General features: G+C 35.2%; 1 long non-coding RNA gene across 1 annotated transcript; it reads right to left on the bottom strand.

Annotated features, from left to right (window-relative positions):
- Positions 1-17,484: 17,484 nt before the first annotated feature.
- LOC129758227 (uncharacterized) lies at positions 17,485-18,665 on the bottom strand. The gene is made up of 3 exons (XR_008739918.1): positions 18,359-18,665; positions 18,181-18,289; positions 17,485-17,709 (listed from the first exon to the last, which is right to left on the bottom strand). It is a non-coding gene; the product is annotated as an uncharacterized LOC129758227 (long non-coding RNA).
- Between the last annotated feature and the right edge of the window lie 405 nt (positions 18,666-19,070).

Below are 19,070 nucleotides of genomic sequence, written 5' to 3'. Positions count from 1 at the left end.
CGGAAAATTGAATAGATAACTTAATTTTTCAAACAAATACTTATTTTATTTGAACAATAGCTGACCCGGTAAACTTCGTTTTACCTTTAAATAAATAAATCGTAATAAATGTTTCATCCACACGTCCTTAACTTCATCGTGCTCGCGAATCGAATTTTTTGAAAATCTTACTAAATTGTACGGCTTTCCCATTTAAAGTTGATTTAGTATGGGGACCCCCCTTCCATAAATAGTGAGATTCTTGAAACTATTACACAAACCATCTCTGACCCAAAAAACCCGCGGATACCAAATTTTACTTCATTCCGACCAACCGTTTATACGTGATGTTATTACAAAGAAAACGCTTCCATTTTTATATATAAGATTTTTTGTACTCAAAAATGTATGGTAGCCCCCTTTACCTGTTTATATTTGTCCGCTGAAAAAAGGTGGGGCTTAAATTTATAATAGAAACATTTCTCGTATCCAAATACCCTCACATGCCAAACATGGTTCATATTTACTCGATCAGATCTCCAGTTATACTGAAAATTGTAAGAGAAACCTCTCCTCCCCCTTTTCATCCACCTTTTTGAAAGATTAAGGGATACCAAATATTCAAAGAAGCATTTCTCGTACCCAAATATTGTTCCATGCCAAATTTGGTTCCATTTGCTGTTGTAGTTCTTGAGTTATGCAATAAAAATTGTATGGAAATTCCCTCCCTCTTTCCTTTCTCCCCGCTGGAAGAAGGAAGGGGTCTCAAACAATCATAAGAACATGTCACGTTCCCAAATATCCGCCAATGCCCAATTTGATTCCATTTGCTTGATTAGTATTTGAGTTATTTAAAAATTAAAAAGAGGGCCCCTCCCCCCTTTATATCTCCCTACTGAAAAGAGGGAGGGGTTTCAAATAATCATAGAAATATTTTTCGTATCCTAATACCTTCCCATTTTGGTTCCATTTGCTTTATAACGTTTTGAGTTATGTAAAAAAATATTAAAGAGACCCCTCCCCATTTCAACTGCAAAAAGGGAGGGGTCTCAAATAATCATTGAAATATTTTTCGTATTTAAATACCTTCCCATGCCAAATTTGGATCCAATATCTTGAATAGTTTCGAGTTACATGAAAAATTGTAAGGTAGCCCCCCTCCCCCCTTTCTTTCACCCAACTGAGAGGAGAGAGAGGTACCTTATATTCATTGAAATATTCTCTATTCCCAAATACCACCCCATGCCAAATTTAATACCATTTGCTTGATTGGTTCTCGAGTTATGCAAAAAATTGTCTTCTGTTTAGGAGGCCCCTCCCCCCTTCATGTTAGGGGGAGGGGTCTTAAACTATAATAGGAACCTTCCCCGGCCTCCAATACCCCCACCTGCCAAGTTTCACGTAAATCGGTTCAGTAGTTTCTGAGTCTATAGGGAACAAACAGAAAGACAGACAGACAGACAGACAGACAGACAGACAGACAGACAGACAGACAGACAGAAATTCATTTTTATATATAAAGATAATACCAGCAAGTAATATATGTTATAAGAGCGTTTCTTCATTCCAAGATAGGAGAACTTGATCTTTTTGCAATGATTATTTTTCAAATCACTGATAACTACCTGCTACATGATTCACAAATAATCTTTTAAAAAATTGATGAGGATTTTATGTTTATAATAGTTAGTTTACTTTCGAATTAAGTGTTCAAAAAACGCAATTTTATTTTTTTTTGTTAATAAGAGACGTTTTAAAATGATCGCGTTTATGCGAAAAAATTAAGTTTTTTAATTTCGTTAAAAACTTGATAATTGATTTCATTTATTCAAGCGCATTCTTATGTAAAACTTGTATTTAAGAAATATTATAATAGTGTTAAAGTAAGAAGTCATGAACGTTTCCGAAAAAAAAGTCAATCAATTTTCGTGACGTAACAACGCATTCTTCACCCGGGGACAACTCACAACCTTCAGATCCGATTTTCATTCTAAAAAATGCATTGAATTCCTCTCAAAAAGTTTGAAAAGACCCCCAACTTTTGACAATATGTGACGTTTAAAGGGACTGAACTGAAAAACAGTTCAACAGTCACAACGTTCAAAAACAGATACCTTTATCATCGATTCTAGAGCGTGAACCTGCTGTGATTATTCTTAATCCAATATCATGCTTAAAAGATGGCTTTTTAACAATGATTTGCCAAATTTTTTTATATAGCTAGACTTTCGGCAAAGTTATGTTTCAAATAAAGAATAAATGTTAAAATCAGTAGGTATATTTTCTAACTAAAATTTTTAAATTTCAACGACAACATACTTAATTCTAAAAAAAATAATTAACTGAATATCTGTTGATGCAAAATGATTCTCTAGAAATATTTTTTCTTATGCTGTACAATAGACTCTCCCAAATTTGTATGGGAAATTCAAAACCTGTAAAATTTTATGCGCTTCAGGCTAAAATTAACCCTAGGCCTAGTGCAAGATCTCATGCCAATTTTGGGCCAGATCGGAAGGGGTCGCTCAACGAGCCTGAAGTTTGTATGAGATTTCGAGACATTTTGTTCGGGAGAAACAAAGTTATTGATGTAAAACTGGATTTGCATTTTTCTCCCGAACAAAATGTCCCAAAATTCCATACAAACTTCAGGCTTGTTGAGTGACCCCTTCCCGTGATCCGATCTGGCCCAAATTTTGCATGAGATCTTGCACTAGGCCTAGGATTAATTTAATTCTGCAGCACATAAGTTTTTCAAAAGTCGGGTCATTTGGGGCACTCTTCTGTACAATTTATTTTTGAACAATGAAAAACAAAAATCGGTTCTCCAGTTGATTTTCTCGTATGTTTGGATAAAGTGCCGCTATTAAGCCTACCCCCATTCTGAAGATTCTGATTCAGCTACTCTTTCTTGGTGCATGTTCAATCAATGCAATGTTAATAACTTAGGTTTAAAGAAAATATCGTTTAAGTTATTTCCAAATGATTAAAGTTTTCATTTTTAGCCAGAATCTTTATTAAATTGCCTTTTATTTTACAGCACTTTTTTCGACTCAATTGTCCATCTTATACAGTGATAAAAGCATTGAGTTTTCAAATTTTAAAAACAAATTTCAAATATATTTTTAAATGCACAAAGGCATCACGGGGTATCAAATCAGCCGTTTGTATGTAGGAATTGAAATATTTTCTCTCAAATAACATGGAATCCGCGAGAACCGTGGAAAGTACCCGTGCTTATGGCAAAAAACGTGTAATTGACTTCGTTTAAAACACTGATCAAAATCAATTCGTCGTGTACATTCCATGAACATCTTTGACTGATGGTCTACACTTATAAGTTTGGCTATTCAAAAGCATTTTTAAGAATTCCTGAATGTGAAAATCAACTGTTTGACTTAAGTTAATATTGTAAATCAGTTAAGAAGTAAAAGTAGGTAACACTAACAGAAATCTCAAATAGTGAAGATGTGAGAGATTCTTGAGATATGAAATTGATTGATTTCATGAATTGTATAATAATGTGAAAGGTTTTACCAAGAGCAATTTGAACATTTCAATACGGGAAGTTATAGAAAAGATATTTTTTTCTGACTGATTCGTCTAGCTGATTAATATACTGGCTAGATTTAATTTCACCGGTAGAATCAACAAAATACGATGGTCAAATCGTGCACAAAATTTTAAGACCACTAGTGAGGAGGTATTAAAAAAAATTTTATGGACAGTAACACGAACTATTTAATGGGCACCTTGCAGGTTTCAAGCAAGTTTTTCTTGATTTGGTGTGAAATAGCGTCAGTTTTCATTGCATCATTGAAGGGTTGATGGGTGTAGTGCAATGGAAGATTCGGTTATGCAGATTCGAATTGTGATTGACAGGTGTAAGATGCCTCGGTGTGATGTTTAATCAAACGTTTTAAGTGGATAAAGTTGGAAAGTTGTGATTTGAGGACGAATATTTAGTGCTGAAAAAATTGAGAAAATGGCGGTGTGTTTTATCGAACGCTTCATGCAGAAAAATTGCTAACAAGTTTTGATGCAATGTATAGTGCAAGTGTTGGCGGGCTAATTAAACAAACGCTTAATCTTTCCAATACGATTAAATTTTGTTGCGTTTGTTGAGTGGTGAAAAGGTTCGGGTATAGGGAACAGGAATGTGACAAGAGGAAACCTGCAGGCATGAAACGAAATCTGTGATATATTGGTGAGTTCGTTCCATGTTTATTCATAAATTTGAAATCAATAAGTGTTTTATGGTGTCCCACTACTGCAAAACTTAACTGAGATTGAGATCAATATCAGCATCAACTCGTATCCTTTTCAAATATCATGATAATCATTACTGTAATTTTGTTTTTTCTTTATATTATTATTATTATTAATATAAATGTTACATTATATGCTCATATTTCTTGTTGTTTATTGTTCCTTAATCTGCAGATCAGATAAATATATATTTTAGAAGGAATGCATCTGGGGATAACCCAAAGAAATAATTGCAAGCGGCACGGGTAGCCGGCCATTATAGGTTTCTGCGGGTTGGATGCCTTCTTTCGACGAACCATCGGACCGTGGAACCCCTAGAAGAAATTCAAAGGCCAAGCCACACAGCCATAGGCAGGACCTTGCTACCGATGGGGGACCTTTACATACATACATACATACCTTGCAGGTTTCAAGTAATAAAATTTTCATTGGGTTTTCCGGAGAGTTCTCAAGTACGTCAAGTTAGTTAATGATCTGGGAAACAGCAAATCAGTCAGTGTTTCATATAATTGACACGATGAATGACTAAATATACAAGGAAGATTGCCTCCAAATGTGACCATTTTCCCTGTATAGCACTTCAATAGGTCTAACAAAGTTAAGGAAGGAAGGCAATCGGCTAAATTTGATGAGGCTTCGACCAAATAAAAAGTTTTGAGTAATTTTGAAGATCAAGTTTCAGAAAACAAAAACACCTTGTCAAAAATGGCCTTGATTTGGATTTGGAAAAGGTTGATTTATAGTATATATTATAGATGACGCACGTGATGCTCAAAATTGAAAGTCAAAAAATTTCTTCAGTGGGAGCTTTCTCAAAACCAAAAATTACTTACAGTACATCACAAAAATTTGCAAATGTAAACATTTTGTTACTAGACAGCTTCACTGAAAATTTCCTCAATTTCCTTTCATACTTTCAAAAAATATTCACAAAACAAAGTGTTGAATTTTTTTTCGAATACACTCCTTGCGTAGGAGAAGCGCATGACTTTTAATCTGAGTTCAAAATTCTGTTTTCTACTGTTTTTTATTGTAATATTTGAATTCAATTGGAAATTAAGGTCTGATTTTAAGTTTAAAATTTTACTCCCTCATATACTAATAGATAGAGTTTTTATCAAGGAATATATTTTCTCTTATTCTATTATACATTGTTCCCGTTTTCTATGCCTTGTTTATCTAAATATATAAGATTTCATCAAGCGTTCAACAGCTATCGTCGAGTAGAAATAATCTTGTTTTTCATTCTTGATGCTTTGGAGTTTTCTTGAAAAAGGGAATTTTGATTAATTTTAGTATTTTCGAATACTTTAAAATTTCTACCCCTTTTTGATCCTGCTGAATTTCTATCTAAAGCAACGGAAATCGGTTAAAAAAATATAAATGTAAAACTGAAATCTAAAACACATCCACAAACATATCCTTTACTGCAGGAATGAAATTCGTCAGTGTTTATCCTAACTATATGAACACAATATGACACGATGAAAATTTGAATAATTAAGATAGTAAATGAGTTCAAAAATTTTGTTTTAATAATGCAACTTCATTATCTCATACTTTGATTGAATAAATATTTCAGTTAACATAATTATTGTCAATATGTAGTTCGCCAAACATTCACAGTCCATCTTCTTAGCTCGTTCACAGTAAATTGCTTTGAAAGCTAAAAGATTTTTCGCTAAGAAAACTAACACCGAACTAACCGAAACGAACGTGTGGTTCCACTCTATGAAAGTAACATGAAGATCGAACAGTCTGCCAGACAGCGTTTTGTGAGTACATTAACGTTCAGAATTTCCAATCTTCCGCACCGATCTTTTCGCAACCGCAAGAATCCAATAAAATTCGACAGAAAACCGGTTACAATTCTCCGAAGGATTCCGATGGAACTTGACGACAGTCGTCTGCTGAGGGGGCTGAGAATTGGACCATTCCGCAATCGGCCGACAACGGATGCTAAGGACTGTCCAAACAAAAACGCAACGCATTGCCTCATCAGAAAAGGGGGAAAAGGAACAAACCGAATGAATGGAGGATTCATTCCGTGCACGTACGAATATTTTCCTCCCGTTTATCCCTTATCTTTATTATCACAGCAGACTCGCGCGCCAGGGTTTTCTGCGAGGCGCAAACCACCACGAGACGGTCTCACGCTCATCTTGGTAGAAGTTTCCTGGCTCCCTCCCTTTTCTGGGATTCCAGCAGAAGAATTCCTCCTGGAATGGTGGCGGAGTCCGTTTGAAGTGCACATTCGAAGGCGCACGTGATTGAAACATAGTCTGAGCAAACAGCAACAGCAGAATATGGAACACTCTTCACGGTTTCAAGCTACAGTACGATGTAGAATTTTATCCTATTTCTGTGTCTTATAAGATAAAAGTGTTAATTGACGAACGATTGGAAGAAAATCAAGAATATTGACGCTCTCTGGAGCCACGACTATAATTTAACAGCTTAAATACCAAATTTTCAAGATTCACATGAGTAAGATCCTGTTTAGTTATTTAACGCATCCAGTGTCTGATCATAAGAACACAATAGAAAAAATGGAACTTCCTCTGACAGCTTCAATTACTCTCTGGAGCCACGATTTTCGCACTTCATCGTAGGAAGCCACCTCGATTTTTTGCGTTATTCATCATGCGTTGAAATTTGATTATTATATTACTTATGAATTTCAAAGCACTCAGATTTTTTTTTTAAATTTAAGTGTATATAATTAGGTTAGCAATCAAACAACGCGAGCATCAAAACTTAACCCAACCGCATAATCGAAACGCGAAAGCCATTACATCTTCTCTCGATGAGTGTAATATTCCTAGATGTTCGCTTAAAAATTTAATTTTAAATTTAAATTCAATTGATTCAAAAATAATCAAGTTTTGTTAATCTCGAAACAGTTTATTCAACCAAATTGCCCTAAGTTTTTTTCAAAAGAGAAGGATTGGACCGAAAAGTAGCAGAAATTGAAGGAAGAGGATGCAGCCACCTAAAATACAGATTAGACGAAGTATAAGGTAGAAAAAAATGATTAATATCATGACTGAAAAAAGTGTGCGCTGGCCGATGTGAATAACCAAGTATAAAGCAAAAAAAAAAATTCTTACTCAAAAACGGTTGATATTTATTTCAAAAATTTTTATGAATTATCATAAGATGATAAGATGAAGTATTTAGATCAAACTAATGTTTTTTGAGATACACGCATTCGTAATTGTCCCATTTCTAAATGAACTAGGCTTTAGTTGGTGAACTTTTTAGTCAGGGTGATGCAAGCAATGTTCCGAAAATCACTCATTTTGACTGAGCCAGACAGAGACATGCAGAGGCATAAGAATTATTGTTTTTGAGTGATGTTTAATACCTTCAAAGTTTTCAGCAATACTTAACTTCCAATTATTGAAACCGAAAACCGCACATTCAGACGATTGGAATTTGTTTTGCTTCAAAGTTCAGAATGAAAATCTGCTACAGCAAAATTTTGCCACCAAGCCAAAAGCTCATTCAACCGGGAAGCCGTTTGGAATCAATGCTAATTCGATCAAATATGTTGGCACCGTTTCTATCACTTTGCTCAGTACTGCAGCAGCACTAACAACGGCATCTCCAGGCCGGGGGATCCGACTGCATGCCGAAATGGCCTTGCTTCCTTGGAGCAGAACCCGTTCGGACTATTAATGAAGAACGATACGGAGCAGAGCGGAACGGCAAAGTGGGATGATGCACCACTCAGAAAGAGCTTGTAGAAGGAGCTCACAGGAGGTTCCGGACACCAAAAGTTACAAGGGAAAATATTTATGGATCTCTCGCTCCCTCTTGAATGGCTGGCCCGAGAGAAGCTAAGAGGTTCTTCCAGCACGCCTGGCCCGACTTGGCCAAATGGCCGTCGACGCCTTTCCCAAGCAAACTGCTGGCATTTGGCATCGTTTCGGGCTCCTTCAATTCCTTGCTCCTCCTTTTAATTTTATAGCAGGACAAACTAGCGGGCAATGTGCAGTAGGGTTGCCTTTACAAAATTATCTTATAAAGCCAAGCCCCTCATAATTATCCATTTGTTAAAATATCTAACTGTCAAAAATTTCTCTGAAGATAGTCATCTCTTACACGATCCTTAAACGCTTTGAAATGAAATAATGTTATTTGATTAAAAATGTTTAACCTTTTTTTTTGAATTTCATTCCAACTTCATTTAATCAAAATGATGTTCACAAATGTGAGAACAACTTTTTTTAAGAAAAAAAACTAGTTTGAAAATAAGTTAAACAAGTAAAAGTCCTTTTTTCGACAATTGTTAAACATTAACGAGAAAGTTGAAAATAAGTTTTGTTTAAAAAACTCACAGTTCTTTTTTGATATTCTTCCCAATATTTGCTATGAAAAAAAAAACATTGTATTCCTGTCTTTGTTTACGTTGACACATTAAGGACCGAAAACCCGAAAACACCAAACTTTGGCATCCTCTATCATAATCGATGGGTTTAAATTTTAAATATTTAGTATCTTTAAAATATCGAAAAAGTAATACAAAACTTTGTAAAATAAAGTGCTTTTTTTTTTTTAAAAAGTATCACATTAGAAATATGCTTCTAAGTAAAACACACCCGCGTCAAGCAAAACAAAAACGAATTTTTCGAATTTGGTCCACAATGTGTTAAGGAAAACGTTAGGGGAGAATGGAGATACTTGATCGCCTTTTCTTATTTTCATCATATCCTTTTGGAAAAAAATTGCATTTTTTTTAAGTTAAGGGAGAGTTGATCCCCTATTGAAGGAGGCTTGATCCTTTATTCAGGAAACTCTAATCCTTGGGAAAAAATCAATCAAAACCCCAAGATAGAATGTAAATTTACTATTTTGATCATGTTGATTCTCATTTCCCAATTTATAACTGTTAGAAGAAGAAAATTCTATAACTTCTTCTCAACCCTCTATTTATTTTGCATACTTTAAGGCGCTTTTTTCTATAATTACGAGAAAATTAATTATTTCTGCTCATTTCTTCAGATAGTGTTGGATAAATGTTGGTCATTGGATAAATATAAGTAATCACGTAATCAGCAATGATCTTGATCCATTCAGAAGAACCGTTTTGAACTCGAGGGATCATATGTACCCATAATCAACATTTTAGAAATCTTTTTCTGGGAAAAGTTGAGAGTTTTCCATTCCTGTGAAAATATGATTTAATGATGCTCATATTATACTCTTACGATTTATATACTGGAATAAGTATTTTTGTTATAATTGTTCCGTATTAATTAAAATTACAAAAAATGGATGCTGAAAATTTTGACAAGGTAAAATTAATGAACACGGAAAGTAATAATAACGTGGATACAAAATATTGTTAGAATTTTTCATTTATTTACAAAAAAAAACCTGAAGAGATGATGGGGAACTGTCCTGGGACGTCATATGACCTATGGGCTCATATGAAGCTTAAAAATAATTATATAAAACGATTAAAAAACCATCCATATGATTGTAACCTAAAAGAAATGCTGTAACACATAAACAAAATGGTGTATCATAAAAAGAAAACGTCTAAACGGCTGTTTTATGAACGATTACTGAATGATACTACCCACTCTTAACTTTGGTATAATATAAATCAGCTCTTAGGAAATTCTAAAACATCTTCACCAATCACTCTCACAGATGGATAAGAGCTCATAATAGGTCAAAAACGTGTTGGTGATAAGATTGACGAATATTTCTCATCGATTGGACCAGATTTTGCAAAGGAAGTACCCATTGAAATTATTATTATTATTATTATTCTTTATTGTCCAGTAGCGTAAGGTTTCCCTTTTTAAAATTACTACATCCGATTATTTGTGCGTTTTAAACTACTAACGGTTGTAAAAAGCTAAACAGTCCTTCTTGAAAGCTACTTCTGTTGGTGACCTTTGAATCGTCGTAGGTAGCAAGTTCCAATTAACCACTCCTCTAACAAAAAATGATCCCGCGTAGTTGGCTGTGTTGTTCGCTGGAATAATCAGGTTAGGGAGTCTCCTACTTTGTGGCATCCGAAGTTTCTGGTACAGCATCTCTGGTGTCCTTTTGTTGATTAACTTCCAAATGAAGACACAGGCTCGGTAGGCGAAAAAAATATGTAGCGGGCATCCAATAAGGTTTCTTTGCAGATGAGAGACATGTTCGTATCTTTTAAGGCCGTAAACATAACGAACACATGAGTTCAGTGCGACACGTAGCTTGTTATAAGCGGGGGCATTTATGTTAACGCAGAAAACATCTCCAAAAATAAAATGTGGAAAAATCAAGCTTTTGAAGAGCAATAACTTTGTTTCAGTTGAAGCTGAGTACGTTTTTTGGTTCAGGGTCCTCAATGAAGCATATATTTTTCCGCACTGTTGAGTAACCATATCGCTCCACTCTCTAGGTTTCGTTGAAAAATTGTACCAAGGTTAAGGGCTCTGTCTTTAAACTCTAATACAATTCCGTCCACTACCACATTTTCCACAGGTCCGAGGTTATTATTCTGGTTTCTGGCTAGCAACAGTACATTACTTTTGCTGTGATTAACATGCAGTAGATTTGATGAAGCCCACGTGGAAACACGGGTTAGATCATCGTTCATCATCCGTATAAACTCATTAGTCGAGTAGTCATATCTAGCTATGTATAGTTGTACATCATCAGCGAAAATTTGGATTGAGCAATATTTTAAGACATCTGGAAGGTCGTTGATGTAGCAGGAAAACAGCAAAGGTCCGAGCACAGATCCTTGCGGAACGCCGGAGATGACAGATGCACTATTTGAGCGACTATTTCCGCAGAAAACTATTTGTTTTCGTCCACGAAGGTAGGAAGATACTAGTTTAATAGCATTTGCATTGAACTTGAAATTAACTGAGAGTTTTTGACACAGCTTCGAATGACTTATGGTATCGAAGGCCTTAGAAAAATCTAACAGTAGTAAAACTGCAGTGCCTTTACAATCCAATACCGCACCAACATCATCACTCACTCGTAGTGTTGCGGTTTTAACACTTTGTCCAGGTCTAAATCCAGCTTGAAACTTGGACAGGAGATTATTTTCGTTGATAAAAGTTCGTATTTGGTTCTCTAGAAATTTTTCAAATGCTTTTGAAAGCGAACATAGAATGCTTATTGGGCGTAGATTGTCAATAGCATTTAGGTGCGATTTTTTCTTAAGTGGAAGAATTTTTGATGTCTTCCAGCCTTTTGGAAATTGTTGTGTTGAGATAATTTTGTTAAAAAGATGAGTAATGGGTTCTTGGATTAGCGGTAATAGGATTTTTACAAACTTTATAGGAATATCGTCGAGTCCCATGGCATTGGATTTAATATTCCAGATAGCATTCACGACTTCCCAACCAAACAAAGGACGAAAAGAAAAACTGTTTCTTATTTCAGGTAACACCAGGATAGCGGTACTTTCGCATGGAGCAGTGTGATTGTTTAGAAACATTTGGTTGATTTCATCAGGATCAAATAAGCATGGTTTAGGTGAAGAATCTTTACCCACGCCTAGACTGCGAACTCGTTTCCAGAGATGTGTAGTAGAATTACATCCACGAAGATGATTTGAAACATATTCGCTTTTAGCTTTAACCATGAGTGAAGTTGCCCGGTTTCGTAGAATTTTGAATTGAGTCCTTTTTTGAGCTTTTGTTACAATACAAGCATTTAACCAATCTTTATAAGCAATGTTCCGTTCATAGATCGCTAAGCGCACGGCACGCGTAAACCAAGGGTTATCTTTCTTTCGAGTCTTGGAAAAACGTACTGGAATATGCTGTTCATGCAATCTCTTTATGCTCTCAACAAAAAAGTCTAGCATATTATCGGTGTTTTCCAAAGCATAGAAGTCCTCCCACGGAATTGATGTTGCAGCATACCGCAGAGCAAGAGCGTCGAAATTTACATAGTCTCGGTAGGTGGTTGGTAGGTTCTGAACTGAGTCTACTTGAAAATCAAAGCTAGCATAGATTAAATCGTGGTTCGACATCAAAGCAGGAAAGCTGACTTGACCGAAGCGAATCACGTCTTGTACGTTGTTGGAAATGATAAGGTCAATTTGACTACATCCACTGTCATTAAAATGTGTGCCCATATCTCCTAGAGTATGTAGCGAAAAAGTTCGAAGGACAGACTCAAAACTGCTTCGTCTTGAACTAGATTGCAAAAGATTTATGTTGAAATCTCCTATGATGATGATATGCTCGTACTGAGCTCCGAAAAAGTTTAGCTTCTCTTGAAGAAATTCATTGCAGTTGTTGCCCGGGGGATTATAAACAACAATCAAGAGAACTTTAGCATCAACTGTAGTAACCTCCAATCCGATGCACTCTGTTAAGTCTGTGTGATGAGGGGTAATTGTTGTCGTGAATACTGTTGCGCACCGCACAAAATCTCTATAGTACACTATGATTCCTCCACCGCGCTTATGAAAACGATCGTTTCGAGTCGAAGAGTAGCCTGGGGCGGGATTATGGAACTCGAAACAATCGAGTTTCTTTCGATTCGACCAACTTTGGCATTACCGATCTCGATTCGAGTGGAACGTTTCGTGATGATCTACTACCCGATATACTCGAAATCTAGTACTTTAAAATTTAGAACTCGAACAAGATTCGTAATACTGATTCTAATTCGATTCGAGTTCAACTCGAAAAGGGTTACTCGAATCGAATATGATTCATAATTTCACCCCTGGTATGGAAATATCTTGATCAGTGGTATCTGAAGTCAACCATGTCTCAGTAAAGCAGGCAATTCCGATTTTACGACTCTGAAGTGCTAGCTTTAATTCATCAAATTTCGACATTTTTCTGGCACACAAGCTTTGCACGTTACCATGGCAAATATTCAGTTTTCCCTCCAGTAAGGCAGCATTCATTACAGCCCCTGGGATGTTAGAGGAATGATTCGCTAAAGTGGTCATTATTGGAAAGCACTTGTTTCAAGAGGACTGAACTGTATAAAAACTATAATTAACAGTTATCGAAAACTCTTCTCTATCAATTTCTAACAATATTCGCACATACATATATAATTTAAAAGGATACAATCAAAATTTAAAAAGCATTGAATACAAACTTTAAAAGTGTAGGGATTCACTCCTGATTCAGCTGGTCCAAGGAACGAACGGCTATCGGGGGTCCTTCAGCCGTTTTTTTTCACATGGACGACGCCCATTCGGGTGTAGACGGAACTCAGTTGATTTGCCTTCTTCAATCTCACAGCAGCGTTTTTTATCTTCCGAGCAGCGACGGTTAGGTTCTCGTTGACGTAGATTCTGCGATCCGTAGTGAACCCAAGCTGGAGAAGGTTGAGGTTGAGTTTGCTGAGGTATGCGGAATAGAACTCATCTCTCGTGTTCCGCAACGAAAATTGTACTGCGATCAAACTGTCAGAACCATCGGAGCATTTTCCAGTAGTCATTCGGCGCAAATGAACTGGCGGATGATTCGTGCCCAATCCAAGTTGGGAGCAGATGCTCGCGAAATAACTGTAGAGATTTTCGTCTTTCAAGTAGGGGATACCGGCGAGAATCAAATCGTTGCGATTTTCCATAGTGTTGACAGTTTCCGAAATTTGGTCGACACGTACCTGCAGGTTGATGATAGATGCATCCGTGCTGCTGAACTTTGTTGAGCATTCCTTTTTCAGTGATGATATTTCTTCGGACACGGCATTAAGCTTCCCCTGGAGTTCATCCTTAACGGCATCAATCTTGGTGTTGATTTGGCTTATCATCGTTTTTGTTTCGGTAAACTGACCCAGCAGCATCTGCACAGCGGATTCCAGAGACATTTGCTCTTCCTCGGCGCATCTCCGTTTAGCCTTGCTTGCCGACATTGTTGAAATAACAAAGGGTATGTCTTTCAAAACAGAGCTTGTTGATCACCGATTTTCGTCGGTTAACGGTTAGGAACGATGAAACGATAGTTTACCGGGACAGTTCTTTGGATATGAGTAACGCGGATTGGAGTTTCAGTATTTTTGAATCGGGTTTTACATCACTTTTTAAGTTTAATACGGAGGCTGATTAGAAACAACACATATCGAATCAAGTGTTGCCAAAAGTTAAATTTTATGTTTTGTCCAATATTAACGAAGTCCGGAACTAAATTTTTCTTCAACCTACTGATGAAATCGAAGTCAATTATGACATTTTTACTCCTAAACACAAAAAAAACTGTGGGTTCGATAGTGTTCCAGTGAGTGTTTAAAAATAATAGCACTCTATTTTCTCACATTTTGAAAAAGTTTTTCAATTCAATAATTGAATCTGAAACATACCTAGAAACTGCAAGTGTAACTCCTATATTCAAATCAGGTGATCTGGAAGATGTTAATAACTATCGACCAATTTCAGGTCTCAGCGCTTTTAGCAAAGTCTTCAAAAAATTACTAGTAAATAGTATTAAAAAGTTTTAAAATTTTAACTATGTTCTATACAATGCAATATGGATTCAGAGCAGGCTCGAACACTTTTATCGCAATCTCGGAACTCGTGGATTCCATAATCAAAAAAGTAAATTTAAAAATATAGTCGGTCCTTTATTTTTAAACATAAAGAAAATATTTGATGCGCTTAATCACGAAATTTTTCTGGAAAAACTAAATGAATATGGGATAAGCGGCATAGCAAATTATCTAATTCGAAGTTAGTGCAAACTATAGAGAGTGATTTGAGAAACATCAGCGTAGGCGCAATATAGGTCCACTGTTTTTTTTGTATATAAATTATATAAATGTTATATGTGAACTCTCACTTTTAGGTACAGACATGACATGAGGACACAGCACTTTTCTAAACAGGGAAATCTCCAAACACTATTATCGATAACCTGGAACATGAATTAAAATTACTATCTGTGTATTTCATCAGCTGTTAACTATCTTTAAACTACTTAGAAACAAAATATATGATTTCCCACTCGTCCAGGAAAGTTTTTCCACCACAGAGAGAACCAAATATGAACCATTTTTTTATATAAGAAGTAAAAACCTTCAAATACATAGATATTCATCTAGACAATACAGTTTGCTGTGTTCTTTGGAGGTAACAACATTTTGTGCCTTACCATGTCTTATTAAAATTCTATTACGCTTTAATCCACTTAGTTTTACATAACCTTATCTTTGTTTGGGGTCGAGCATCTCAATCACATCCATAAAATCTTCAATTATTGCAAAACAGATGTTTAAAAATATTTACAACCTCGCCGTGCTTTACTCAACTAAACTAATTTACTCATTTAATTCTCATAACATTTTACCAGTAATAGATCTTTGCTATTTCCAAAGCATAATGTAAGTCTTTGACAATATTAACTCATCAAATACCATCCAATACATTAATATTACAACTGCTAAAAGAACACACAATATCCGTTTTTTAATAATTTACAACCCCGTCGGTCGTCTACAATTTTAGGGCAGAAACGAATTTCTTTCATCGGACCAACCAAATATAACAACTTGCCCTATGCTAAAATAAATAAGTTGTAGATCCATATTCAAAAACAAACTGCTACAAGTATTCCAGAAAAAAATAGTCGTAAGATAATCGAAATTTATAATTACGTAGCGTTAGCAGAGGTGCCAGGTGTCCTGTTTTATCAGGATTTGTCCTGATTTTCCAAAAACTCTCGAATTGTCCTGATTTTTGAAAATTGCTCTCTAAAATGTTCTGAATTGTCCTGATTTTCATGAAATTTCTCAAATATTATCGAGTTTATAGTTAAACTATGAGAAAATCGAATAAATATGTAATATAATAGTCAAACCCATTTAACAGATGGTAATTAGACCGCTACAAAAAATGACTTTTTGCTCCCATATTATTTTTTCGATGCATTTGGGTCACCAAGCATCAGTGTAAGATTTGAAATGATTTGGTTGATTCCTGAGTTAGCGCAACGCGTTTCAATTTTGTATGAACATTTGTATAGAAGTAAAAAATTTTACACATTAAATCATCCAGAAAATTCAAATAAGCTTGAAATTAAATCGGTCTTTAATTTTTTGTTTTGACTATTCTTAAGCTTCATTTTTTGCTTACATGCCAAGCAGCTAAGACTTTCATGAAAATTTATAACCATTTCAAAATAAAAAATCTGAATCCATTGAGAAGTATTCAAAAATGGCAAACTTTACTTGCTAGAGCTGTTAATAACTGCATGAAATGTTCTTGCAAAGGTTTTATAAACCAATAAATTCTCTTGGCAATGCAAAACAGTTTTTTGATTTTTTTTATTTCCATCCTACTGTTGCACAGCTTTCAAACAAGCAGTCAAAAACAATATCATTAAATAAATAAATTTTGAAAACAAAAACTTTATAAAACATTGAACATCTTTTCAGGGGCACAATTTAGGTTGGTGCTTTGTTCACATAAAATGTAATACAAGAATCAAGAAACATTTTCCATTCAAAGTTATATTTTTTGGTTCTTTCAGATTATTTCTGGCGATTTTCGAATGAAAAATTTTGTTTTCTCATACAAATTTCCATACAAAATTAAAACTCGTTGCACTAATTCAGGACTGGATCAATCGCTTTCAAAATCTTTATTGCTATTTTTGGCAGCAAAACCAACTCAAAACAAGTTATGGGAGGTGTAAAAATTTAATAATTAGAAATTTTCATACAAAGTTTGCAGCGGTCTTATGGTAAACTTTGGTTCAGATGATATTTAAATGGTGTTTTGTAGCATAAATTAAGGCATTCACCGCACTTGTATTGCGCCTTTAACTATGCAATCTAAGTAAAGCTGCTTAATATTTCCTTGAATCAAGACGTGTCCTGAAAAGTCCTGATTTTTAGATTCGCGTTGTCCTGATTTTTGACGAGCCCTTCTGGCACCCCTGAGCGTTAGATATACACGGTAACCAAAGTTACTCTATTCTGTATAAAATTTCATACAGTTTCGGGAAAAGTGTCTCCACTTAGTTTTATGTTTGGGCGCTTTACGCAGAGCGTGAGCAAAAAGCTTTTATACATTTGAAAGCTTTCGGTCAGTTGCTCAATTCTGTATATTTTGACATGGGGATGCCCATGCATTTTTCAGATTTCTTTAGAAAAGTAAAAGTTGACAAGTTTTTTCGAAAATAAAAACACAGTTTGCTCACATAACAGATAAAGAATAATTTTTTATTGCTTATTTCAACATTAAATATAGATACATAAACATAAAATTTTCTTTTACTTTATAAGTGATGGAACAAAACACTATTGTATACAAAGCTTGCGAACACTTTACACTCCTACGAGTTTTTTTCCTACCTTTTCATGGCAAATATAGAAATAGGCAGTAGCAGCCTAGATATTAGGCAAAAAATTCAGGGCTATACGGCTGTTCGTCTTGGTTTCCGCAATTTTCATCTCAATCGGCCTCAACATCCAGTACGGATTTGCATCCGCACGCTCTAGCATGGATTGAAGTAGGGATCATGGAATCTGGAAAAAGGTTGAATTGAATCTTTTAGAATAATAATTAATTTGGTTTGTGATAAGGATCTCGACGGGAAAAATAATTTAAGACAATACTGAAAAGCTTTGTATAAGAATAAAACTCCTAAATTTGTATTTCAATATTGAAAGCATTTCGGGCTACTGAGTCCAAGTCTACTTTCAAGGTAGGTTTAAAATTCATATTATTTAATTGATACTGATAAAATTTTATATTCAGAGACTATTTCGATTTAATGATTCATTTAATCAATTCGCAATCAAGGTTTATGTAGAGTAACAAATTTAGCAAGCATATACAAAATTTTCAAGGTAATGGTCAAATATACATATTTGGCTTCCTTTTTCTCAGGAAAAATAATTATATTTTTCCAGGCATACCTTTGTCAGTAAGAACGATTCAAATTAAGAATTTGAATTTAGGAATTAAGAATTACAATTTACGATTCTCTACCTCACCTGGCCCGATAAAAAAGCTCTTCCTCCTCTGCTCTGAATTAGTACATTGAATAATTTCCAAGCACCTTCAATAGCTTTTCTCCGGCAGCCACTCGGAACAGAAACTATCCTGCGAAGAGAATCAACCACAAGTAGATTAATAATAATTTATATAAAAACATGAAAAAATAATACAAACCAAAACCAATCTTAGCGCCACTAACCGCCTTCCGGACAATCGGCCCTCTGAAGAAGGAAAATAATGAGTCAGGGGGTTTCCGGTTGGCTAAAATACGAAACCGAGGGAAAATATTATTTTAACTTCTTGTTGCTGCTTCCTCTCACTCTGAATGTTTTTTTTCTTCGAAATTCTATATGTATGTACGCCGACGGCTGCTGCACCTTTTTCATCTATCTTCCGGATTCTGATAGCCGCCCAAAAACAACCACATTACCTCTCATAACCATATTTATCCAATGGTTTCATCCTTTTTCGGAGATTCCCTTCGAGTTGTGACCTAGAAAAAAAAACAAAACAAGAATCGTTATTTCCAGACGGCAGAACAAAACAAATTTTTTCTCTTTCAAACTTACCAATTTCCAATGGAAAACGATCTGAAATCAAATGTCCGGCAAACACACAATTAAATTTGAGGCGATTTTAAATATTTAAGCGGTCTATTTACAAAAAGACGCTTTTAATTGTAAACTCATTGCACCGCCATCTAAAAGCTTTTGAAATTCGCTTTGGCATCCCCTTCCAACACAATTCCAACAACAGCAAACTTTTTATACAGAGCATGAATAATCGAGTTTAAGTCCAAGTATGTATATTGGCAACCCAAAACTATCCAAAATTGAATTTGTGATATACAAATTTTGAGCAACAACCGATTAGTTATAATGAAAGT

This window comes from Uranotaenia lowii, chromosome 3 (assembly GCF_029784155.1).
Source record: "Uranotaenia lowii strain MFRU-FL chromosome 3, ASM2978415v1, whole genome shotgun sequence".
Taxonomy (NCBI): Eukaryota; Metazoa; Arthropoda; class Insecta; order Diptera; family Culicidae; genus Uranotaenia; species Uranotaenia lowii.
This window is presented reverse-complemented; position numbering and strand designations above follow the sequence as displayed.